This window comes from Thalassophryne amazonica, chromosome 1 (assembly GCF_902500255.1).
Source record: "Thalassophryne amazonica chromosome 1, fThaAma1.1, whole genome shotgun sequence".
NCBI lineage: Eukaryota > Metazoa > Chordata > Actinopteri > Batrachoidiformes > Batrachoididae > Thalassophryne > Thalassophryne amazonica.
Genome location: NC_047103.1, coordinates 93,826,383 through 93,851,909, shown reverse-complemented (window position 1 = coordinate 93,851,909; position 25,527 = coordinate 93,826,383). Strand labels below are relative to the sequence as shown.

Genomic DNA, 25,527 nt, shown 5'->3' with positions numbered 1-25,527 from the left:
GCCCCAACCAGTCCCAGCAGAAGACTGCCCCTCCCTGAGCCTGGTTCTGCTGGAGGTTTCTTCCTGTTAAAAGGGAGTTTTTCCTTCCCACTGTTGCCAAGTGCTTGCTCACAGGGGGGCGTTTTGACTGTTGGGGTTTTTCCGTAATTATTGTATGGCCTTGCCTTACAATATAAGGCACCTTGGGGCAACTGTTTGTTGTGATTTGGCGCTATATAAATAAAATTGATTTGATTTGATTTGATATTTTAAAAATGTGAGTTGAGCTTACCTACGTTTCTGAGGCAGTAACTGAACTTAAGTTTTTAAGTTGAAGTTTTTACAGTGAACAATCCTTGGGCCAGGCATTATAGGGTTAAGTAATTATTTTTATTGTATGTCATTTCCAATCATTGTGTACCTTCATGGAGGTTTGTAAGATGATAGATTTTTTTAGTAGGTGGATTTTGCATGTTTCATATTCTAGGTATCAATTCAAAGCAATATGTCAAGCTACCTTGCAGATTTTCATAAAATATTACAAAATGTCCTTTCCACCACACTACCCCCTGAGTTGGAAAAGATATCCCACAGCTTAAGTCTGTAGCACATTTCAGACTTACATGAAAGGCTGATTGGTCAGTGGTGTGTTGTCATTTATGGCGGAGTATCCAAGCATCATACAAGACACAGTGGTGCTCCATTTAAAAGTATGAGCAGCATAGGTAGCAGTCAATTCTATTGGCCATGAATGGATAATACCATATTTTCCATCTTTTACTCATTTGAGAGGTCTTGTGACTTGAAGTCCAGACTTAATATCAAAAAAAAAAATCACGATTCTGTCCTTTTTCATTACAGTGGTGCTGCGGCCTGTAAGCCGGGCCGCAACAACCCGGATGAGCCCCGATTTGTTACTTCCTGGCACGCAGGCCGCAACAAAAACTAAGGCCCACACGGAAGTCTTTTTTAAAACCCTTACGGGAACTTTATTATAAAATAAGAAGATAAAATAAACAAATGAACGGACGTGGCTAGACAAACCCAGACCAGCACCAAAACCAGAACCAAGACCAGGATCAGGATCAGATGCTGCCGCTCTCCAACCTGCAATCTCCTGCAATCCAGGGGGGAAAGAGAGAGAGAGAGAGAGAGCAGAAACTCCCTCCTTTTGTAGCTCCCCTAATAGGAAGTCTAATCAGCGCGTCCCAGGTGGCCGAGACCTCACGACACACAACAGACACATTAAACAACATACAAATACATTAAGACGGCAGGGGCCATCACAGTAGAAACAAGAAACACAACATTAAAATGACTTTTTGATTTAAATAAATGAGGGTGGGGGCCTTTGGAACAGAGCTCACTTACTTTCATCATGTGTTTAAAACCGAGTTGGTCACACTTAAAACGTTCAGTATATGAGCAATCGTGATGGCATCATTACTTTGAGTTTTTCCTCCTATCTTTGGCAACTGCCGGGCTCCAGAGATAAAATACAATTAGCACACATGTTCACTCACTGATCTTCAACTGCTTAGTCCAATTAAGAGTCACAGAGGGCAGGAGCCTATCCCAGCAGTCATAGTGTGAGGCGGGGTAAACCCTGGACAGGATGTCAGACCGTTGCAGGGCCACATATAGACAAACAAACACATTCACACCCGCATGCACACCTACGGACAATTTAAAGTTTCCATTCCGCCTAACCTGTGTGTCTTTGAATGTGGGAGCAAGCCACAGCACCTGGAGTGAACACGCAAACTTCACAAGGTGGGAATCGAACCCATGACCTCCTCGCTGTGAGGTAACAGTGCTAATCACTAGGGCACCGTGCTGCCAGCACTCATGTTCATTTCAAGCCAATTTCTATAAATACTTGTTCTACACAGCAAACTATTGCTGAATGACACAATAACTGACCAAACTGACGTCTGTTCCCGCGCAGTGCTGCAGCGCATATCAAAAAATAAGATGGTCTGGTGGTAATCCATTGTCACTTATTAAATGACAAACCAGAATATTCCCAAACAGCAGTTTCCATGCTGTGTACAGAGACTTAAATAAAATCCAGTCTTTCTTCTCATCACGAAAAGTAGCTGTCCCAAACACTTAGGCTAATGTATATCGCACTCTTCTAAACTTCATCTTTCAAAAGACGTAGTGTAGAAGAGAAACTAAAAGAAAACAATGGGCCTCATTCACCAATATCTTCTTAAGAATCTTTTTAAATTCCTTCTTAAACTGTCCCTAAGAAGGATCGTAAGAAAACTCTACATCAGATTCATTAACGTGTTCTTAAACCACAGAATTGTTCACAGCTGTGTTTTTACATTGATGAATCTCATTTCCTCATAAATTGAAAGTGTGTGCCTGGTGAGCCTAATTAACATGATTAGCATAGGTAACAGTTCATCAATGACCATAAAAGGGCATGAGATTTTATGGCTGTAAAAAGATGCAGATTTCATTAAGGGGAAACAAAATGCTGAAAGCAAAAGGCAAATCAATTTCAGCACAGCAGGCAAAGAGAAAAAAAAACCTTTCAGTTTAGAGATGGTGGTACTGCTGCAGGAAATCAGCGAAAAAGAAATGGTTTGATTTTAAATCCGGCATCAAAAACCATCTCAAAATCCAGACAACAGATGTAGCAGATTGGAGGGGGAACAGCAGACACCCAAAAGCTGTCCAAGTTGGACCAGCGCATCGGAACCATCATCAGGGAGACAGCACTCTCAGGTAGGCTATGGGAAAAATCATTCAGTGTAAATTGAATGTAAAATGATTTAATTTTACATTTAATTTTCCCTCACCCTACTTTTAGGAGCACCATTGACTGAGTGTCTGGACACAGACCTGGGCCTCGGGACAACACTTCCACCCCCTCCCTGTGCAGCTGCTACTGCTCTTGATTAATGTTAAAGTGTTGTACACTGTAAAAACTCAAGTTCACCAGCTGCCTTAATTCAACTGAGTATCAGTTAACTCATCTTAAAGATAGGCTTTGTTTTGACTCACAATTAGTGAAGGCAATGGATAGCTTTAAGTTCAGATTTTGAAAACATACAAACTTAAGTCCAATATCCTAATCTTGCCATTACAAGTGGAGTAAATGAGAAGACACAAGTTCACTTGACTTAATGGGGCTATCATTTTTTACAGTGTACATTTGATGTATTTTAATGCAAAAAAAAGAAAAAAAACCTCTGTAAATTACCAAAAAGTAACACATAATAATCAACAGCGATATCATGGAAATATCACTGCAATATCATATTTTAATGAACTTCACATCAGCAGACAGCGCATGTAATGTGACAACATGTTGGAGGTGAAATGTGCATAAGAGTACTCCTGAGTGTTCATAGGACTTATTATTACCTAAGAACAAATCCTGGATAGGAAAACATCCATGAATGCCACAGTCTTCATAAAAACTTTGTAAGCAGGACTTAAGAACAAATTTGTTCTTAAGAAAGGTTCGTGGATGAGGCCCAATGTTCTTTGTTTTTAAGAATTTCTTTTTACTGGAAGACCACACAAATATAAAGGGAACATAATTTTTTGTCCTATTTGGAAGAAAATTTATTTGGACTAAGGGAAACAACAATGGCAGCTCTTTTAAGATCTTTCTCAGCTCTTTCTCCCTCAGCCCCAACCAGTCCCAGCAGAAGACTGCCCCTCCCTGAGCCTGGTTCTGCTGGAGGTTTCTTCCTGTTAAAAGGGAGTTTTTCCTTCCCACTGTAGCCAAGTGCTTGCTCACAGGGGGTCGTTTTGACCGTTGGGGTTTTACATAATTATTGTATGGCCTTGCCTTACAATATAAAGCGCCTTGGGGCAACTGTTTGTTGTGATTTGGCGCTATATAAAAAAATTGATTGATTGATTGATTAAGAGTCTTGCTCAAAAACTGAACAAGAGCAAAACTGACTGTAGTCTATGTTGATTTTCAGATAAAGTGACACCCCCAGGCATTTTTGAGTAAAAGTTGGCAAACAACTTTTTCTAAATGTATTTTTTGTGCCGAATCCATTTTTGCTGTTTGCCAAGCTGTACCTCCCCTGTGGAATTCAGTAGGGGGCGCTTTTTTTTTTTAATTGACTTTTTTTTTATTATTATTTTGAGTATAAAACCTGTACATCTTCAAAAAGTGAAATTGCAGAAAGTTGCATATATCCCTTAGCTAGATTAGTACCAAATTTGGCTTTAACTGGATGAAAGGAACTCTCAAAAACAGACCTTGAGGTAATGTACAAATTACAAATTTCCATGATAAAATAAAGATTGTAGCCAAAATTAATCATCTCTGTGACTTTACTGGCCATCCCTTAATGTCTGGAATAAACAAGTCACTAGACTGTATAGCCCAGGTCAGAATCACCAAAATGTGTACAGGAGGCATGAAGGGCTTCAGGCATTTCTGAATGAGCAAATAGACTTTTGGCAAAAATTGGCAAGTGGACTTCTCTAAGGGTATTTTTTGTGCTGAATCAATTTTTGCAGTTTGCCAACCTGTAACTCTTATTTGTATCTCAACAAAATGACCACCTAATAGATTAATACTGTATTTATTTATTTATTGGGTACAGGAAACAAACATAATAATTAAAACACATCAGACATACAGTATCCTACAACATTCCTGGTGAACACTGACCTTTCATTTTGTACATACACAAAAGAACATTAACATCATGCTGGAGGCAGCAATATAAACTATATGCAACCAATCTTTCTTACAAAATAGTTTGCATAAATAAACCAAAAGAAACATTTAGTTAGATGAAATTACAATCTTTAAACTAGTTGTATATCCACATGGACATGTAAATGATGAAGAGTAAATAAGTTATTTTAACTAGGATAATGGTTGAACATATTAGCATAAAACTGTAAACAATGGTGAGCGAGATTCTCAAATATGATCTCATCACCAAATACAAATCAATTTAAAATGCACAGTTTCACAACACTAAACAGAATGTTATATCATGCCCTGGAAAATGCTCTTATTCAGTTCAGTAATTGCTACATTCTGCATCACTTGAATTGCACTTACATGCTGCAGAGCAACACAGACGAGACCTTTTAATTTTGTTAAAAAACATAATAAAACATAAACACAAAACATAAAAACGCAGACGAGACCTTTTAATTTTGTTAAAAAACCATAAAAACAAAACATAAAAACAAAAATCATAATAATAACATTTAAAGGTTTTATAAAATGAATACATTTAAAGTTTTATTAATATTTAAAATTCTTATAAACTTAATAAACATCTTAATTCAAAATTATAATCAAATTACAATCATTATGTTCTCAAATACAAACTATGCTATGTTTGCATTACGTTTCCAATCTTACTACATTTAAAATCTTCTAAAATTTTCATTTTGCTGGTGACCCCCACTTTTTTCCACTTTATTTTATAGTATAAGATGTAATCTTAGTGTTGTACAAATATAGACCAAAAGTCAATGGTAGAATTATTTTTATATCACTTTTTGTAGTCAAAAACCTCCATATTAACAATTTCCCATTCATTTCACATGTAAATAGAAAAAGTCTCATAATTTTTTAAAAAGTACGGTGACCCCCTATTTTTTTTTTCATAATGTCTGTTATAAATACCTTCTTCAATTTCCTGCAAAGTTTTAAGACATTCTCAATGGTGGAAGTGAATACCCACATTAGTCTTTAATTCTGATGAACAATATTCAAATGAAATGTGTGGAAATAATGGGAGAAAGTAATTTACTTTTGAATTCAAAAAATAAATTTCTTGTATAACTTTGAACTTTATTTACATACTTTAATCTGAGGACAATAGTCTGCTAGTGGCTCCAAAATAAATGACTCAGGAATTTTATATCTTCTATTCATCTGCTTGAAATATGGGGATGAAATAAGATATGTTAATGACTACAATGAGAAATTAAATTTCAGTTATCATTGTCACATCCAGTATCTTAATTCCCACCAAAAATAACCAACTACACTTGATTATTATTGTCAGACATTATATAAAACTGTAAAATGTGGAATTTCCTGGATTTCCTGGTTGTCACAGATTTTGGGCTTTATTGACTTGTACATACGAGGTACAGCTTGGCAAACACCAAACACCAAAACTGATTCAGCACAAAAATACCCTTAGAAAAGTTCACTTGCCAACTTTTACCAAAAGTCAATTTACCCACTCAGAAATGCCAGCGGCTCTTCATGCCTCACACACACATTTTGGTGATTCTGACCTGGGCTGTACAGTCTAGTGACTTAATTATTCCAGATGACAATGTGGGATATATTCTGTGAAGTAGTCATTAAGGGATGGCCAGTAAAGTCACCAAGACCATTAATTTTGACTACAATCTTTATTTTATCATCGAAATTGGTAATTTGTACAGTACCTCAAGGTCTGTTTTGAGAGTTTCTTTCATCCAATTAAAGCCAAATTTGGTACTAATCTAGCTAAGGGATATATGCAACTTTCTGCAATTTCACTTTTTGAAGATGTACAGGTTTTATACTCAAAATAATGGAAAAACATCAATTTGTTTTACAAAAAGTGCCCCCTACTGGGTTCCACGTGGGAGGTACAGCTTGGCAAAGAGCAAAAAATGGATTCAACACAAAAAATTCATTTAGAAAAAGTTGTTTGCCAACTTTTACTCAAAAATGCCTGAAGATCTTTATTTAAGCCCCTTTTTCTGATTCTGACCCTGACTACTGCAAAAGAGTTTTCAAATGTGTAATTGCATTGCACGTTTACCTCACATATGATTGTTCATTGACTTAAAGAAGCAGTTTACTTGCATTTTGCACTTGTTACAATCATACTAATTATCTTTTCAGTGGCTGAAAGAAGCAGTTTATTTAGATTATGTGCCTGGTATAGCAACATAAATTAGTTTGTTAGCTGTGCTTCTTACCACCATCTGTGCCTTACAAATACATACTGTGCCGATTAAATTAATTTTACTTCTTGCTTATTCTCTGGTGCAACTTATGTGCATTTTTTTTTTTAAAGAGACATTTTTGGAGGGGGGCAAGTAATTGTAGAAATGTATCAGCAGGTAAAACTCATTCTTAAAAGTAATCCGTGTGTCCTGTCTTGGACCCTAAAACCAGATAAATTAGATAAACCTTTGAGATTGAGGTAAGTGTGTATGGAACAATTCTTTTTTCTACAAGTTCACAAAGCCCACAGTGCTCCTGTTGAACAGAGGAAACAATGAGCCAACCAGCTGAAGCAAACGACCACTTTATTCCACCCAAAAACTTTGGAAGCATAAATGGAATTAGTATATTGACCTTTTTTCTTTCTCAGATATGAACCTAAAAGTGAAAGCGTACCGATCCACATTTGTCTTGAATCACTGTCCCAGATAAAATCAGACCGCATTCGAGTTTAGATAGACAACGCCACCAGTTTATGACAAAACTTGATGTTAATATGAAATAGTGTAAAATTTCACGGATGAGATGGCCACTGAATAGTGACACTGCGTACAGTGATTTCTGATCTGTACAGAGTGAGGTTGTATGAGATGGTGTCATTTGCAAATCAAACCTTAAATGGACAAAATATTGAAGGTGGTTTGGCTTGACACATGACTCGGCATAAAAACAAAACACTTAATGCACTGCACAGTAAATTCATCCCAATGCGAGTTTAACGAAAAAAGTTTACATTTACACTTTGTCTCTCAGTGCTAAAGTGGCTGACAGCAGTTCTCTACTGCTCACAGATTACTGCTACTTGAATAATTTTCAAAACCCAATCTTGAACCAAACTGTGTCTAAACCGTGATTTGAATTCAACCGTGGTGTGTGTATATATATATATATATATATATATATATACATTTTTTCTCCCACAGTAAGCTGACATTATTGAATCTATTGCTATAATTTAAGTTATGAAATTTTGCCACATTGTCCTTTTTTCACACTTTGGTGGTCTCTGCTTGCTCATATCACTTTAGTTCCAGCCAAACTTCCTCACTGCTCCAAAGTTCAGGATTTCCCTAGCTTAGTTCCTGGAACAATGACTATAGATTCTATCCTGGATTTCCTGCTTTACACATTTCTCAGAAATCTCTGGCTGCTGAACTTACTCATTAGGATTTCTAACAGTATGAGAGTAATGTCTGACAAAGGTTCAAATGATAACGATGGTTTTACACATCTGTCTTCGCGCGGCGTGGTGTCTTGCTTCAATGTATTTTGCATATTTTAATATTTGTGTTGATGTTTTTTTGCCCTCTTAATTGCCAGTGTTCGTTGAGATGGTATTAACAGTGAAATTACATCATGGAACCAACAATCTAATGGTCACACAGGCTGGTACCTGGTGTTTGACAGGTGTCCCTCACCTTGAGCAATATTGGACACTTTATTTAAACATGAAACTGTTTTGCATGAATACTCACCACACAGTGTGCTCAGTGTACGTAGCTGATGGAAGGCTGTAACCAAATGTTTTACCTGTGATAATATACATTGTCTGCTGTGCTGATAGCAGGTAGAGGGGCTCATACCTCAAGATACATCACAAAACTATACATCAAAACTAAGACGTCATAAATTCCTATCCAGACTCTCTCTCTCTCTCTCTCTCTCTCTCTCGCTCTCTCGCTCTCTCTCTCTCTCTCTCTCTCTCTCTCTCTCTATATATATATATATATATTATATGCAGGACTTAGATAACTTGTTTACATACTTTTTTCTGGTACTGACATACATACTGATACACTAATATACTAATATACACACTAATATATACAGTTGTACTATTAACATTTGGTGCATTGTGAGAAGAGCAGAATCACAGTTCATCAGTGTACAGTGTCAAGTATTTTGAAGATTGCCTCAAAAAACATGATTCACTGTTGCTGTGTAAATACTGTAGTGATATGAATGTTCTTATTCCTTATGCCTTGTACACAATGCTCAAAAAGCACAGAGAAAGTGATTTTAAATAATCAGTCATCAAGTGATCATTTTGTCTTTGAGTTAGATCTTCACTAATGTAAAAGGCAAATGCATTTTAGATTGTAAAGTGTCATCAGGTGTGGAAAATGTTAGAGATGTCTGGCAGACCTCTGTCATGTGTGTACTATTACCACTCCAACAGTGGTTCCATTAAATTCAATTTTCAGAAATCACATTGTGTCTGTGGATTGTGCTGATACTTTTCTTGTGTGGTTTGATTCATTAAACAAGTTGAGAAGCTCTGTGTGCATGCAGAAGCTGTGCTCTTCAGCATTCCTACAGCTTCACAAGGTTAGTCCTTCATACTAAATTCAGTGTGAACTGAGATCTCTCAATTACCAACTTACTACTCTCAAAAATAGTCTCTTAAACCTATGATGAAACAGTCTCCCCGCTGACTCATTCTGGCAAACTGAGTAAAAACGTTGGAAGAGTAATTGGTATTCATACTGACAAATGATATTTACATGCACTCATCATGGGCATGAATGTCACAGTAATTTTGGCTGTACAGTTGAAACTTGGCCACATGGGTGTTCCAACAGGGCAATGCAGCTTGCTAAGGGATATTTAACCAAATATCAGTTTACATACCCTGGCAGAATTTTAGATTTTTTTATTTTTTTATTTTTTTTTTGGTCATGTTTCAGAGAATATGAATGATAACACAAAAACTTTTTCTTCACTCATGGTTAGTGGTTGGGTGAAGCCATTCATCGTCAAACACCTGTGTTTACTCTTTTTAAACCATAATGACAACAGAAACTACCCAAATGACCCTGATCAAAAGTTTGCATACCCCTGTCCTTAATACTTTGTATTGCCCCATTTATCATCAGTGACAGCTTGGAGTCTTTTGTGGTACTTGTGGATGAGGCTCTCTGATGGTAAAGCTGCCACTGAATATGTCTTGGACTTTATTTACATCAATTATGAAGAAATACAAACAGTATGGCACTCTATGGTAAATCTACATGGAGTAGACAGTTCTCAAAAACTGAGTGACTGTGCAAGAAGGAGAAGAGTGAAGAAAGCCACCAAGACACCCAGACAACCCAGAAGAAATTATAGGCTTATGTGGCTGTGATTGGAGAAATTGTGCCCAGTGCAAGGTTTAGGGCCCCTTCACACATAGTATGAATGTGGCTGAATTGTGCATGAAGCAGGAATCGTATGCAATATGTATAAAATCGTAGCTGCTTCTAACACCTCGTACACGTGTTGCTACAACTACTTGCGCACACCAGCGGCTGAAACACAGAGTCTGCCCTGTGAGAGCCCATTCGGTCCCTCTTGTGGCAGGTGTCGGCCAAACTGATACACACGAACATCTAACACTGCTCGCTTGGCACTTAGAAAATGTGTGGCCATTCACACTCTTAGCATGAAAACAGTCAGCAGACAATCACTTTCGAGTTGGCTGTGAAATTGCCCCCAGGAGTATGGCGTTGGAAAACAGCAACACACATGTGGCATGCCAGAGTGTCAGCTCTCCCCGCAACACACGTGCTGTGCATGTGAATCTTGCATGTGTTGCACACCCCCCCATCCACAGCATGTGACGTGCTGGGGGGGAGCACACTTGCATGAATTGCTGATATAGATGTATTGATGGGGAACAGACAAGCACGTCAGAGCGCGCACAGCAAGCCGTCTCCCAGCTGCTGACCAGAGACACACTGACAGCTGGAAAAGAATGATGGCTCAGTGCACACGGCGTGTCACAGTAAAAGCACAGAGATCATAGCCAGGACAGGTATATTAATGAGTACAACACTAGCTACATAACAAAAAACTAAAAAAAAGGATCACATAACACATACACAGTGACACATTGGTGTGTGCACTGGATTGACGGGGTGTGGCTGCCGACAGAAGCAGCTGTTGAAATCTTTGGTTCTGGATGTCACCGCTGGGGACCACGTGCCGTGTTTGGACAGACATGAATTTACAACTGTTCACGTGTATCTGCTTGCTGTCCTCACGTGGACATACATAAAAACATATCACTGTTGTGAAGGGCTACAGCAAGCGAGCGCACGTTGCGCACATTGACAGGCTGCCCCAGGTGAAATGGACCATCAGATCATAACACACAGCGGGCGATCTGAATGTCACGTCACCCACGTGAGCTCTGTTCCACATGACGTGACATCCACAGGACACGCGCGCAGGGCCAGCTGGACACACCAGGCCAGTAGATGTGGACATGATAAGAGTGCATTGCATCATTTATGTCATTACATGACTGTACGCCTGTGACCATGGGCCATCTACACAGGAACACATGATTCATACTTGTATTGTCTGCTCGATAAGAGGGATTCAGTAAGAGTGCTGTGGGTTTTTTTGGTGTGTGGTTTTATTTTTTTATACATTTATCTCCTTGTTGATTTCAGACATTTTCCTGCACCTTTTATAGGACAGTGATGGTAGTGCAGTGGTAAAGTTTCTGGCTGGCAGTTGGAGATTTTGTAAATTGCAGGTTTGAATCCTGTGGGTGGCATGTGAGAGCCCATTCAGTCCCTCTTGTGGCAGGTGTCGGCCAAACTGATACACACGAACATCTAACACTGCTCGCTTGGCACTTAGAAAACGTGTGGCCATTCGCACTGTTAGCGTGAAAACAGTCAGCAGACAATCACTTTCGAGCTGGCTGTGAAATTGCCCCCAGGAGTATGCCGTTGGAAAACAGCAACACACAAGTGGCATGCCAGAGTGTCAGCTCTCCCCGCAACACACGTGCTGTGCGTGTGAATTGTGCATGTGTTGCGCACCCCCCATCCACAACACGTGGCGTGCTGGGGGGGAGCACACTTGCATGAATTGCTGATATGGATGTATTGATGGGGAACAGACAAGCACGTCAGAGCGCGCACAGCAAGCCGTCTCCCAGCTGCTGACCAGAGACACACTGACAGCTGGAAATGAATGATGGCTCAGTGCACACGGCGTGTCACATTAAAAGCACAGAGATCACAGCCAGGACAGGTATATTAATGAGTACAACACTAGCTACATAACAAATAACTAAAAAAAGGATCACATAACACATACACACTGACACATTGGTGTGTGCACTGGATTGACGGGGTGTGGCCGCCGACAGAAGCAGCTGTTGAAATCTCTGGTTCTGGATGTCACTGCTGGGGAACACGTGCCATGTTTGGACAGACATGAACTTACAACTGTTCACTTGTATCTGCTTGCTGTCCTCACGTGGACATACATAAAAACATATCACTGTTGTGAAGGGCTACAGCAAGCGAGCGCACGTTGCGCACATTGACAGGCTGCCCCAGGTGAAACGGACCATCAGATCATAACACGCAGCGGGCGATCTGAATGTCACGTCACCCACATGAGCTCTGTTCCACATGACGTGACATCCACAGGACACGCGCGCAGGGCCGGCTTGACACACCAGGCCAGTAGATGTGGACATGATAAGAGTGCATTGCATCATTTATGTCATTACATGACTGTACACCTGTGACCATGGGCCATCTACAGAGGAACACACTGTTCATACTGTATTGTCTGCTCGAAAAGAGGGATTCAGTAAGAGTGCTGTGGGGTTTTTTGGTGTGTGGTTTTATTTTTTTATACATTTATCTCCTTGTTGATTTCAGACATTTTCCTGCACCTTTTATAGGACAGTGATGGTAGTGCAGTGGTAAAGTTTCTGGCTGGCAGTTGGAGCTTTTGTAACTTGCAGGTTTGAATCCCGTGGGTGGCATGTATTTATTTTTTTTACAGCAGCAGCGTGAAGTGGTTACACATGCTCCAGCTGCTGGCACTGTGAACCTGTTATAGGTGCTATAATTAATTAATCTAAATGAACACATTATTTGGACATCCTACACACACACACACACACACACACATACACATATATATATTTATTTATTTATTTATCAACATCAATGTGTGCGCCGTGCGCTCGCTGCAGCCCTTCGCAACAGTGATATGTTTTATATATATATATATATATATATATATATATATATATATATATATATATATATATATATATATATATATATATATATACATACGAGGTCTGTCCAAAAAAGTATCGTACCTTTTTATTTTTTGCAAAAACCATATGGATTTGAATCACGTGTGAGTGCATCAGCCAAGCCTGAACCTTCGTGCGCATGCGTGAGTTTTTCACGCCTGTCGGTTGCGTCATTTGCCTGTGAGCAGGCTTTGTGTGAGCAGTGGTCCACCCCTCTCATCGGATTTTTATTGCGAATAAATGTCTGAACGATTTGGAGCTTTGCTTCATCAAATTTTTCCAGAAACTGTGAGAGACCTCCAGCTGGACACCATTCGGAAAATTTAGATGGCTTTCAGCGACGATTTTATGGGGATTACACAGATTAAGGAGTGCTCCAGCCGGTTTAAAGACCGCCCACAGCGTCTGAGATCGCGGTGCGCTCCGAGCGCCGATTGACAGGCTCAAACCCCGCTCAAACAACCAGATCATTTCCAACGTGAAGGCTTTGTTGCTGACAGAACCCAGCGGTAAAAATAACCAGAAGGCGGTTCCCAACAGAAACAATTTATTTTTTTTTCACCTGTGCTTACAAATGTAAAACATAAAAAGTGTCCCTCTGGTGGAGTAATAAGTGGCACGTTCTCCAGCGCCCGCAATAATTAAAGCCCGGCGCTCCTGGACCCACTACCACCGACAAACACCCCCCAGGTGGACACAATGAACCGATTCTCTGTGGAGCAAAGAAAAGGTGAGGTGAGTCAGCAGGTACAACTCTATCTTTCACATAACACACGCTATCAGCAACACACTCAGGTCAATGTTTCTTTTTAACTTTATGCAAATGAGCAGCCCCTCACAACAAGTGGAGGATCACTTATCCTGCACGCCACCGCAGTGAGAAGCAAGCTGCACAATTCTCCTCACAGTCTTAATTTACTGTGTAACCAAGCACCAAGATACTATCAACAATTACTTAATCACTTAATTACCTTTAGCGTGTGCTGACAGCATGTGTCCTCACCCTTCCCTGCTTCACGGGCTCGATATGTCAGACCCAGGCGCAGTCCTCAGCGTCTCACAAACACACGTCACAAGGTTGAGTTCCCGGCAGCTCTGCTCAAATCACACATGACTTATATGCAGAACGCCATCCAATTATCCGCTTCAGCTGCAAGTCTTCAAGGCCGCACGTGAGCCCCTGCCACAGGTGTTCCACATGACGCTAATAAGGGTGAGGACTCTTCAGCCAGCACTTTCTCCACAGACAAATCAGCCCTCATGCCACCTGGAGAGCAAAGAAAAGAAAAGAACACCAAAACAGCCAGCCACACCCCCCCAACACACAACAGTACCCCCCCATCAATGGGAAGCCTCCCGGCGACCGAACCAACCAGGCCCGAGAACAGCACCTCCCTCCAGGGTCCACGTCAGAAAGCGGACAGGCACTGCAGCAGGAAGGCCGGCTGGCATCAACAAAAGCCCCAAAACATTCCCCAAAAACAAGGTCACACACACAGAGAAAAAAAAAGAAAAAACCTAAAAACCCACCCAACCACCTCCCCAGGGGACCGTCCCATCAAACCCCGGGAAGAAAAGAAAAACTCCCAAACGCAAAACCCCAACACAGTCCCACAAACACAATACAAACATAAAAGCATGAAAGGAAAAGAATAAACAACCCCCCCCAGAATGACCTGCAGAGCCCAACCCCCCCCCAGAAGGCCTTCATTGCCAGTTCCAGGAGGAACAGCCAAAACCATAAGCCCAACAAGGGTCCCCAGGTGCACATGGAGTAACACGGCGCCCCCCCCAGGGGACCGTACCATCAACCCCAGGAGGTACCCACCCCACAACCCCGGAACCCCAGACTTGGTCACACATGGCTGGTTGGTCCCAAGCCAACTCCCCCTCAGAGGACCGTCCCATCAACCCTGGAGGTGGAGCCCGGAAGGAAAACAAGCGAATCAAAAATCAACCCCGGAGGACAACTCACAACAACCCCGGGGGATATAAACGACCATAAATCCCGTTACCCTCCCCAGCACCCCGAAAGACCCAGGTCCCTCCCAGAGCCCCCCGGCGGCTCAATCTTGGCAAACAGCTCAAACTAGTAAGCGGAGAAGGGAACAAGAAAAAAACTAACCCAGCTCCAACCCCAAGGGCGCAGCAGAGAACTGGAAATGCGTCCAGTGCCACAACTCGACCCATACCCCAGCCTCTCGGGAGGGGTGGAACTACCGAAATGGCAACGGCAACAGATCGGCCCACCCCTCCGACTGAGGTAAGTCTCCGCTGCACCACACCCCGGCAACACCAATGACGAACGGTACAAAGGCTCACCGAGGCTGGAGTGGAACCGGGCCCTAACCAAACCAAAGAAACGCCTCTAACACCCCCCCCCCCCTAGGTGCAGAGGTCTTCTGAGAACCCCCCCCCCTAGGTGCAGAGGTCTTCTGAGAATGCTCAGCGTGACCAACCTGCACCACCCCACAACCCACAAGACAAACGGTCTTGGCGCAAGTGAGGTTGGGGTTAGGGATGTAGAGAAATAAAAAACAACAAAATAAAATGACCCAACAACCCAAACAGAAAATACCTAAAACCACGTACAAAAGTGACAATTAAGTGAGCCCATCAATCACTCCACCAGATACGCCCCTGACGCCCCAAACACACATAGCCCCTAATCAAAGAGAACAAAACATTTACCTGTGCCGAAACCTTTTTTTTTTTTTTTGTGTGTTATTTTTCCTGTCCCAGAACACTTGGAGTTACGTCGCCGTTATTTCTCTTGACGCTTACGTATCGGGGCAATACAGACATCTCTACTCGTCCGAGCTGCATGGGCTCGTCAACAGGAGGAGCTGGAGGTCCCGTCGGAGGAGCCTCAGTGGGGCGAAGAAGAGGCAGCCCAGCCCTGTGTCGGGGAAAGCCCCGAGACAAAAAAAACCCCGCTCTGATGGGCGTCCTCTCTCGCGTCCACGCTCCCTCATCCGATCATCCAAACGAATCACCAACGATATCAGCTCATCTAAATCGTTTGGATCATCACGGACCGCCAGCTCGTCTTTTAGTGCCTCATTTAACCCGTCTACAAACACGCCCCGTAAAGCTACGGCATTCCAACCGGATTGAGCAGAAAAAATCCGAAAGTCCACGGAATACTCCGCCGCACTCCGCCTCCCCTGCCTGGGATTCAGCAAACCGTTGGCACCGGTATTCGTTTTCACCGGATAATCCAAAAACCAATCGAAACTCCCGGGAGAAATCCTTAAAGGATCCTAACAATGGCGAGTTGTTACTCAACACGCAGGTGACCCAAGCCAAGGCGTCGCCTCGGAGCAAATTTGTTACATAGGAAACACGACTTCCATCGGAAAGAGAAGGAAGCCGGTCGCTGAGTAAGACAGAGAACATTGCATCAGAAACGAAGCACAAGCTTCAGCGTCTCCCGCATAAGGGTCCGGATGACAAATAACCGGTTCGAACACCGAATCCCTGGGTGACGGAGTTATCTGCCCCGGTATCGATGATGCCACCAGCTGGAGCTGCAGGAAGCGGAACGGCTTGCGCTGCAAGCTCCGTAAATGGGCGTCTGTTTGTTCAATTCGATTTGCGAGATGCTGTAATTGCTCCCATATCTTCTCCAAGTGTTCTTGCACCTTTTCGGCAAAAGGAACCGCCTCTGCCGCTGGGTCCATTATGGAATGGCCGGGAACTACTGTTATGTGTCGACGCAGGTTGAGGAGCGGACCTGCGTCTGACAGAACCCAGCGGTAAAAATAACCAGAAGGCGGTTCCCAACAGAAACAATTTATTTTTTTTTCACCTGTGCTTACAAATGTAAAACATAAAAAGCGTCCCTCTGGTGGAGTAATAAGTGGCATGTTCTCCAGCGCCCGCAATAATTAAAGCCCGGCGCTCCTGGACCCACTACCACCGACAAACACCCCCCAGGTGGACACAACGAACCGATTCTCTGTGGAGCAAAGAAAAGGTGAGGTGAGTCAGCAGGTACAACTCTATCTTTCACATAACACACGCTATCAGTAACACACTCAGGTCAATGTTTCTTTTTAACTTTATGCAAATGAGCAGCCCCTCACAACAAGTGGAGGATCACTTATCCTGCACGCCACCGCAGTGAGAAGCAAGCTGCACAATTCTCCTCAGTCTTAATTTACTGTGTAACCAAGCACCAAGATACTATCAACAATTACTTAATCACTTAATTATCTTTAGCGTGTGCTGACAGCATGTGTCCTCACCCTTCCCTGCTTCACGGGCTCGATATGTCAGACCCAGGCGCGGTCCTCAGCATCGCACAAACACACGTCACAAGGTTGAGTTCCCAGCAGCTCTGCTCAAATCACACATGACTTATATGCAGAACGCCATCCAATTATCCGCTTCAGCTGCAAGTCTTCAAGGCCGCACGTGAGCCCCTGCCACGGGTGTTCCACATGACGCTAATAAGGGTGAGGACTCTTCAGCCAGCACTTTCTCCACAGACAAATCAGCCCTCATGCCACCTGGAGAGCAAAGAAAAGAAAAGAACACCAAAACAGCCAGCCACGCCCCCCCCAACACACAACAGTTGATCTGGGACGTCGTCTAACTGTCACAAAAAAGGCAGAAGGCGTGGACATCAGCACTTTTTCGGCACATTCTACTGTTACAGGAGTTTTTTTCATGGAAAGAGAAGCGGAGGATTGCGCCACCATGCTGCTCATGGCGCGGGACAAAACCACCTCTGTGTTGGTCTCACAGAACGGCTTTCAGGTGGCTTTTCAGGACGGCTTCCCGGTTGCTTTTCAGTCGTGTGAGTATCCGAGAAATTGTGCATGAGCTGGACATGCCCCAACACGTCCTGTGAGGCTTCATCATGGTGGTGCTTTGCGCCATGCGGCTCCGCCGCGACGCGCGGAGTTCCTCCGCACGTCTGTCTCAATGTGCCGAAAAAGTGTTGATGTCCACGTCTTCCGCAATTCCTGTGCTAGTCAGATGACATACTGGATCAAGACAGCATCCAGTTTAGAAAGGAACGGCACATTCCACTGTTACAGGAGTTTTTGTCATGGAAAGAGGAGCGGAGGAACTCCGCGCATCACGGCAGAGCCGCATGGCGCAAGGCAACGCCGTGATGAAGGCTCAATGTGTGCAATCACACGTGATTCAAATCCATATGGTTTTTGCAAAAAATAAAAAGGTACGATACTTTTTGGACAGACCTCGTATATATATAAAACATATCACTGTTGCGAAGTGCGCCGTGCGCTCGCTGCAGCCCTTCGCAACAGTGATATGTTTATATATATATATATATATATATATACAGTGAGCAAAATAAGTATTTGAACACCCTGCGGTTTTGCAAGTTCTCCCACTTAGAAATCATGGAGGGGTCTGAAATTTTCACCTTAGGTGCATGTCCACTGTGAGAGACATAATCTAAAAAAAAAAAAAAAAAATGTATGATTTTTTAATAATTTATTTGCATGTTACTGCTGCAAATAGGTATTTGATCACCTACCAACCAGCAAGAATTCTGGCTCTCACAGACCTGTTAATTTTTCTTTAAGAAGCCCTCTTATTCTGCACTCTTTACCTGTATTAATTCCACCTGTTTGAACTTGTTACCTGTATAAAAGACACCTGTTCACACACTCAATCAGTCACACTCCAACCTGTCCACCATCGCCAAGACCAAAGAGCTGTCTAAGGTCAATCTCTCTCGGTCTGGGATTCCATGCAAGATCTCACTTTGTGGGGTAAGGATGAGTCTGAGAAAGCTCAGAACTACACAGGAGGACCTGGTCATTGACCTGAAGAGAGCTGGAACCACAGTCACAAAGATTACATTAGTAACACATGATGCTGTCATGGTTTAAAATCCTGCAGGGCAGCAAGGTCCCCCTGCTCAACCCAGCACATGTCCAGGTCCGTTCATCCTCTGGATGATCCAGAGGATGCATGGGAGAAGGTCATGTGGTCAGATGAGACCAGAATAGAGCTTTTTGGAATCAACTCCACTTACCATGTTTAGAGGATGAGAACAACCCCAAGAAAACCATCCCAACTGTGAAGCATGGGGATGGAAACATCATACTCTGGGGGTGGTCTTCTGCAAAGGGGACAGCACGACTGCACCGTATTGAAGGGAGGATGGATGGGGTCATGTATTGTGAGATTCTGGCAAACAACCTTCTTCCCTCAGTAAGAGCATTGAAGATGGGTCATGGCTAGGTCTTCCAGCATGACAATGACCCCAAACACAGCCAGGGCAACTAAGGAGGGGCTCTGTAAGAAGCATTTCAAGGTCCTGGAGTGACCTGGCCAATCTCCAGACCTGAACTCAGTAGAAAATCTTTGGAGGGAGCTGAAACTCCAAACCTGAAAGATCTAGAGAAGATCTTTATGGAAGAGTGGACCAAAATCCCTGCTGCAGTGTGTGCAAACCTGGTGAAAAACTACAGGAAATGGTTGACCTCTGTAATTGCAAACAAAGGCTACTGTACCAAATATTAACATTGATTTTCACAGGTGTTCAAATGCTTATTTGCAGCAGTAACATACAAACAAATTATTAAAAAAAATCATACATTGTGATTTCTGGATTTTTTTTTTTTTTTTTTTTTTTTTTAGATAATGTCTCTCACAGTGGACATGCACCTAAGATGAAAATCATGGAGGAATCATCATTTCTAAGAGGGAGAACTTGCAAAATCACAGGGTGTTCAAATACTTATCTTCCTCACTGTGTATATATATATATATATATATATATACTATATATATATATATATATATATATATATATATATACTCAACAAAATATAAGCGCAACACTTTTGGTTTTGCTCCCATTTCGTATGAGATGAACTCAAAGATCTAAAACTTTTTCAACATACACAATATCACCATTTCCCTCAAATATTGTTCACAAACCAGTCTAAATCTGTGATAGTGAGCACTTCTCCTTTGCTGAGATAATCCATCCCACCTCACAGGTGTGCCATATCAAGATGCTGATTAGACGCCATGATTAGTGCACAGGTGTGCCTTAGACTGCCCACAATAAAAGGCCACTCTGAAAGGTGCAGTTTTATCACACAGCACAATGCCACAGATGTCGCAAGAGTTGAGGGAGCATGCAATTGGCATGCTGACAGCAGGAATGTCAACCAGAGCTGTTGCTCGTGTATTGAATGTTCATTTCTCTACCATAAGCCGTCTCCAAAGGCGTTTCAGAGAATTTGGCAGTACATCCAACCAGCCTCACAACCGCAGACCACGTGTAACCACACCAGCCCAGGACCTTCACATCCAGCATGTTCACCTCCAAGATTGTCTGAGACCAGCCACTTGGAAAGCTGCTGAAACAATCGGTTTGCATAACCAAAGAATTTCTGCACAAACTGTCAGAAACCGTCTCAGGGAAGCTCATCTGCATGCTCATCATCCTCATCCGGGTCTCGACTTGACTCCAGTTCGTCATCGTAACCGACATGAGTGGGCAAATGCTCACATTCTCTGGTGTTTGGCACGTTGGAGAGGTGTTCTCTTCACGGATGAATCCTGGTTCACACTGTTCCGGGCAGATGGCAGACAGCGTGTGTGGCGTCGTGTGGGTGAGCGGTTTTCTGATGTCTATGTTGTGGATCGAGTGGCCCATGGTGGCGGTGGGGTTATGGTATGGGCAGGCGTCTGTTATGGACGAAGAACACAGGTGCATTTTATTGATGGCATTTTGAATGCACAGAGATACCGTGATGAGATCCTGAGGCCCATTGTTGTGCCATATATCCAAGAACATCACCTCATGTTGCAGCAGGATAATGCACGGCCCCATGTTGCAAGGATCTGTACACAATTCTTGGAAGCTAAAAATGTCCCAGTTCTTGCATGGCCGGCATACTCACTGGACATGTCACCCATTGAGCATGTTTGGGATGCTCTGGACCGGCGTATACGACAGCGTGTACCAGTTCCTGCCAATATCCAGCAACTTCACACAGCCATTGAAGAGGAGTGGACCAACATTCCACAGGCCACAATTGACAACCTGATCAACTCTATGTGAAGGAGATGTGTTGCACTGCATAAGGCAAATGGTGGTCACACCAGATACTGACTGGTATCCTCCCCCAATAAAACAAAAACTGCACCTTTCAGAGTGGCCTTTTATTGTGGACAGTCTAAGGCACACCTGTGTACTAATCATGGTGTCTAATCAGCATCTTGATATGGCACACCTGTGAGGTGGGATGGATTATCTCAGCAAAGGAGAAGTGCTCACTGTCACAGATTTAGACTGGTTTGTGAACAATATTTGAGGGAAATGGTGATATTGAGTATGTGGAAAAAGTTTAGATCTTGAGTTCATCTCATACAAAATGAAAGAAACTGACAGTTTTATTTTTTAAAAAAACTATATGGATTTGGAATCACGTGTGATTACATCAGCCAAGCTTGAACCCTCGTGCGCATGCATGAGTTTTTCACGCCTGTCTGTGACGTCATTCGCCTGTGAGCACGCCTTGTGGAAGGAGTGGTCCAGCCCCCTCGTCTGATTTTCATTGTCTGAGAAGTTGCTGAGCGACTGGCGCTGTGCTTGATCAAAATTTTTTCAGAAACTGTGAGGCACATCCGAGTGGACGCCATTCGAGAAATTCAGCTGGTTTTCTGTGAAAATTTTAACGGCTGATGAGAGATTTAGGATTGTTTCTATCACTGTAAGGACTTCCCATGGAGTGGGACGTCGCGCAGCGCTCTGAGACGACGTCGTCATCCTGTTTCAAGCTGAAAACCTCCAAATTTAAGCCTCTGTAGACCCAGGACGTCGTGAGAAAACAGAGAACTTTCAGAAGAGGTCGGGATCAGCAGTTTATCCCGACATTCCACTGTTAAAGGAGATTTTATTAATGAAAGACGTGCGGACGGGTCCACGCGTTGGGACGCAGTCGGCGCGGTGCGGTGGCACAGGAAAAACACCTCCGTGTTGATAACCATTTGTAAAAACCAGGCGGCTTTTGGTGGCTTTCAGTTGAGTGAGTATATGAGAAATTGTTTAACAGCAGGGCATGTTCCAACTTGTCCTTAAGGCTTCCAACGGAGGTGTTTTTCCTGTGGCGGGCGCGTTGCGCTGGCTGCGAGTTGACGCGCCAATCCGTCCACACATCTTTCATTAAAAAAATCTCCATTAACAGTGGAATGTCCAGATAAACTGCTGATCCCGACCTCTTCTGAAAGTTCTCTGTTCTCTCACGACGTCCTGGGTCTACAGAGGCTTAAATTTGGAGTTTTTCAGCTTGAAACAGGATGACGACATTGCCTCAAAGCGCTGCGCGACGTCCCGCTCTGTGGGAAGTCCTTACAGCAATAGAAACAATCCAAAATCTCTCATCAGCCATTAAAATTTTCACAGAAAACCATCTGAATTTCTCGAATGGCGTCCACTCGGATGTGCCTCACAGTTTCTGAAAATATTTTGATCAAGCACAGCGCAAGTCTCTCAGCAACTTCTCAGACAAAGGAATTCCGACGAGGGGGGTGGACCACTAGTCACACTAGTAGTGTGGCATTCAGTCAGTGACTTCGCCAATTTTGTGGAACAAACAGGTGTGAATCAGGTGTCCCCTATTTAAGGATGAAGGCAGCACCTGTTGAACATGCTGTTCTCTTTGAAAGCCTGAGGAAAATGGGACGTTCAAGACATTGTTCAGAAGAACAGCGTAGTTTGAAAAAAGTTAAAAAATTGAATGGAGAGGGGAAAACTTATACGCAGGTTCTCCAATGCTTTAAAATGGACAAAAAAAAAAAAAAAAACAGAGATTACAATTTGCCAAAGAACACATCACCTGCCTAAAGAGAAATAGAGGAATATTTTGTGGACTGATGAGAGTAAAATTGTTCTTTTTGGGTCCAAGGGCCGGAGACAGTTTGTGAGACGACCCCCAAACTCTAAATTCAAGCCACAGTTCACAGTGAAGACAGTGAAGCATGGTGGTGCAAGCATCATGATATGGGCATGTTTCTCCTACTATGGGGTATCATGGATCAGTTTGGATATGTCAGAATACTTGAAGAGGTCATGTTGCCTTATGCTGAAGAGGACATGCCCTTGAAATGGGTGTTTCAACAAGACAATGACCCCAAGCACATCATGAAAAACTGTGGATATACAACTAAATACTAGTTTAGTGATTCACACGATTGCTAAAAAAGCAGTTTGAAAATAATGGTTTTGAGTTTGTAATGTCAACAGTAGATGCTACTATTATTGTGAACACCCCCTTTTCTATTTTTTTTTTTTTTTTTTTACTAATAGCCCAATTTCATAGCCTTAAGCGCATGCATAGCATGAATGCTTCGTCTTGTTGGATTTGTGAGAATCTACTGAATCTACGGGTACCTTGTTTCCCATGTAACAATAAGAAATATACTCAAAACCTGGATTAATCTTTCTAGTCACATAGCACTACTATTGTTCTGAACACTACTGTATATATATATATATATGTGTATGTGTGTGTGTGTGCGTGAGAGAGAGAGTGTATATTTATAAATTCAGAGATTAGATTGTACCTGCCTTAGATTGTACCATTTGTACCTGTAATTCTGTAATTTAGAGTTGTCACAGGCTAGCAAAATGATAACATTCACACTTCCATTTTGTTGCATTTGAGAAAAGTAATCATAATTTTTGCATGGTGTATTGAAATGAAACTATAAATAGAATAATGATGTAGTGAAGGGCATTGGAAGAGACGATAGATAGCATGTTCACACTGTGCAAAATTCCAGATGGATGCTGACAGCATGGGGTGGGGGGGTGTTTCATTCAGTCAAACACCTGGACGCGATGGCATCAACCCCTCAGGATGAACTGGTGGCAAACAAGTGGAGCTGCTGGTCAAGAACAGCTGCCGGATTCAACAAGGAGCACTTCTGAGCCAGCAAACTTGTGTTTCATATTCCTCTCTAACTTGTTTCCTTTGTTTGTAAAGCACTATTTATATTTTAAAAAAAGGCGGCGGGGGGGGCAGTAAGAAGCCATTTATACAAAAATGACATTTTAAAAAAGGTTCATCTTGCTGTTTTCATGTTGATTTTAGAGTACTGGCTGTGTCCTTTGTTGACAGTCTTTCAGGTCATGGTGATGGAGTGCTCTTTAAAGGTGGATCTTGTCACATTTCTGTCTGACACCTCAAACTCCATCAATTCCTCAGTTGTGATCCTGCAGTTCTGTTGGACCTTCACAACAGTTTTTTTTTTTTTTTTTTTTTATTGCAGTGTACTAATTTGGTTCATCTACATAATCTACAAAAAAACTTTCTATGGTCCCAAGCTTCTTCTTCTTGTATACTGTATTTATACTGGTGGCACCATGATGTTTTTAGAGATGACTCCTATAGGAAGGAATCAGACTTGTGGAGATTAAAACAATTTTAAGTCAAGGTCTGGAACCTTCAGGAATTTTCCATCATGTTTAAAGATGCATTCATTTTGATATATGTAAACTGGTGGCCCACTGAAAATGTGATATGGTGAATGAAATAAATAAATCTTTCATGTCACTACTATTTCAAAATAGAATCTTAATATATATTATTTGAAAAAAATGTAATATGTGCAGTAAGGGAAAGCTGAGGTGGAAAATTATAAACCAAACCGTATACAAACTGTATATATGCAAACTTTGTAAATGTAAGTCTTGATGGTTGAATTGTTAAGGATAACTTCATCAGTTTCCTCAAAATGTTTGAATAATATTACTTTTTCAGGGTTCGCACTGCACTTGTGCATGATGGAAGAGGTGTAGTTAATAATGAGCCATAATAATGAGAGGACCCCTGCCTGCTGTCATTCATCAGAGCCACCTGGTCCTGTGTGTCCTCTCTGTCTCTCTCTCACTCACTCACACACACACACACACACACACACACACACACACACACACACACACACACACACACACACACACACACACACACTGGCCTGTTGAATGACTTTTTCATCCATCAACAACAATGGCCAAATGTGTGAATGTCCAAATCCTCCAGCTGATGTTTAAATAGTGTCTCACGTAAATGAGATTTGGGTGAATTTTCTGCCAGTAGTTGCTGCATTTGCGCCACACTACAGGATGTAAACAAAGTGTCCGTTCTCAGCCATTCCTTCCCAACCTTCTTTCCTCCCGAGTCTCTCCTCAGCATTGAGCAGAACAAACAACAGCTGGAGGCTTTGAACAACTCTAAGATGTGGGAAAAGCTAGATTCTTGTTTGACTACATTGTTGATCTGAAGCATTTCCATCCTGTAACCTTGATTTTTGGACATATTTCTGGAAAGTTGCTACCTCTGGAATCTTGAAAAAAAAATTAAACAACTGTGTGAGTAGTGAGTACTGCTGTCTCTTTATGAATGTGGGGAGGAGCTATGAATGTGTACATGTAGAAATCTCATGTACGGTGCATCTGGAAAGTATTCACAATGCTTCACTTTTTCCACATTTTGTTATGTTACAGCCTTATTCCAAAATG

General features: G+C 42.2%; 1 long non-coding RNA gene across 1 annotated transcript; it reads right to left on the bottom strand.

Moving 5' to 3' along the window:
* Positions 1 to 1,646: 1,646 nt before the first annotated feature.
* Positions 1,647 to 25,488, bottom strand: LOC117512640. The gene is made up of 6 exons (XR_004561347.1): positions 25,477 to 25,488; positions 14,846 to 14,851; positions 5,673 to 5,678; positions 5,315 to 5,318; positions 2,033 to 2,037; positions 1,647 to 1,824 (listed from the first exon to the last, which is right to left on the bottom strand). It is a non-coding gene; the product is annotated as an uncharacterized LOC117512640 (long non-coding RNA).
* Between the last annotated feature and the right edge of the window lie 39 nt (positions 25,489 to 25,527).